This window comes from Cebus imitator, unplaced genomic scaffold (genome assembly GCF_001604975.1).
Source record: "Cebus imitator isolate Cc_AM_T3 unplaced genomic scaffold, Cebus_imitator-1.0 Scaffold49, whole genome shotgun sequence".
Classification (NCBI taxonomy): domain Eukaryota; kingdom Metazoa; phylum Chordata; class Mammalia; order Primates; family Cebidae; genus Cebus; species Cebus imitator.
This window is the reverse complement of record NW_016107364.1, coordinates 5211129-5213254: the sequence shown is the minus strand read 5'-3', so window position 1 is coordinate 5213254 and position 2126 is coordinate 5211129. Positions and strand designations below refer to the sequence as shown.

At 34.7% G+C, this 2126-nt stretch overlaps 1 non-coding gene across 1 annotated transcript; it reads right to left on the bottom strand.

The window, feature by feature from the left end:
* Positions 1–1328: 1328 nt before the first annotated feature.
* Positions 1329–1435, bottom strand: LOC119471092. The gene has a single exon (XR_005200084.1). It is a non-coding gene; the product is annotated as a U6 spliceosomal RNA (small nuclear RNA).
* Positions 1436–2126: the final 691 nt, after the last annotated feature.

Here is a 2126-nt window from a genome sequence, read left to right as displayed (position 1 = left end):
TGTGGCTAAGTTTTCTTGTAGGTATAGAAGTAATTGTTTTATTCATCTGGGTGCCCCAATGTTGGGTGCATACATATTTGGGATAGTTAAGTCTTTTTGTTGAATTGAACACTTTGTTATTATGTAATGTCATTCTTTATCCTATTTTACTCTTGTGGGTTTAAAGTTTATTTTATCTACAATAAGAATAGTGATTCCCCCTACTTTTTTTTTTTGTTTGTTTTCCATTTGTGTGATAGTTCTTTCTCGAACCCTTCACTTTGAGCTTGTGGGTGTCATTATGTGTGAGATAAGTCTCCTACAGACACAAGATGGATAGGCCTTGATTTTTTAATCCATCTTGGAACTTTGTGCCTTTTAATTGGGGTTTTTAGATTATATGAATTCAAGGTTAACATTTGTATCTGAGGTTTCGATCCTATCATGAAGTTGTCAGGTGGTTGCTCTGTTTCTATTGTGTTTCTATTATGTGATTACCTTGTGAGGTCTTTGCGATAGGTACTTAAGTTTGCTTCTGTAGTAGCAAGTATCGTTCTTCCATTTCCATGTTTAGAACTACCTTAAGGATCGCTTATAAGGCTGGTATAGTGGTAACACATTCCCTTAGTGCTTGCTTGTCTGGCAAATGATTTATTTCTTCTTTGTTTTTGAAGCTCAGTTTGGTGGGATATTAAATTCTTGGTTGGAGTTTCTTTCCTTTAAGAATAACAAAAATAGCCCCTCAGTTTTTGTGACTTGTAAGATTTGTGCTGAGAAGTCTGCTTGCAGCCTGTTGGGGGTTCTCTTTGCAAGGACTATGACCTAGCTGCCTTTAAGATTCTTTTCTTTAGCATTGACCTTGGACAGTCTGGTGACCATATATATGCCTTGGTGATATTCATTTTGTATAGAGTCCTATAGTCATTGCCTGGATTTCTTTTACTTGGATGTCTACTTCTCCAACAAGATTGGGGAAATATTAAATTATTGCCTCAGGTTTACTTTTTCTACTCTCTCAAGAATGTCAATAATTCATAGGTTTGCTTGCTTTACATAATCCCATGTTTCTCAAATACTTTGTTCATTTTAAAAGATTACTGTTTTAAAAACTTTTGTCTGTCTGGGTTAGTTCAAAAGACATCTTTGCATTCTGAAATTCTTTCTTCTGCATGTTCTGATCTGTTGATAAATCTTGTAATTGTATTTTAAAAGTTTGTGAGTTTTTTAATTCTTGAAGCTCTAATTGATTGCTTTTCAAGATGCTTTTTTCTTCCTTTGTTTATTTCCTGGATTGATTTAGAAGTTTCTTTGCATTGTTTTTCAGGCTTGTCTCAGATCTCATTGAGCTTGAATATGTAGAATGATTCACAGATTTTTGTGTTATTCTTGTGCAGAGGCCAGGCTAATCTCCTCTGTATCATTCCAACTTTATTACATGTGCTGCTGAAGGAAGAATGTTACCTGATCTTTAATTCCTGCCATCAAAGTCACTCCTATGGATTGGACAAAACTGACAAGGTCTATCCTCAGGGAGCCAACATTAAAATGTGCATTAGTGAGAAGAGGATATAGAGACTAAAAAATAAATACAATTGTGCATAGATTATTGTAATGTGTCGGTACCTAACTAATCCTGGCATCACTTTTGTTTTTAATACTTAAAAGAGTGTCTGAAATATTCTAAGAGTTCAATAAATATCTTTCTTTGAATGAGAACACTAAGAGGATGCCAAAGGGATGGTTCAAGGACTGGCAAAAACAGAAACAAAAACAAAAAACAAACAAAACCCACTACATTTCTTTTCTCCATTTTGGACAAGATTCCCATCTGCAACATACACCTCAAGTTAGGCCCCTGGGCAAATTAAGTTGATTTCTAATTTGAGATTTGTTTCTCCCTGTTGTAATTAATTTCAAGGTCTAAGGAACATAAAAAGTTCACCATTCAGACTCCATTTCCTATCATATTTTCTTCTTTTTGTTTGTTTCTTTAGAACACCTTGCTCTCTCCACACAGTTCCTCGATTCTAAGTATTAGTTTTCTCACTTTGGGAAGGATGCTAAGTCAACACTAAACTTCTGTTTTATCATCTATAACATACATTTATCAAAATAGACCTACCACAGAGGGTTGCTGTGAAGAACAA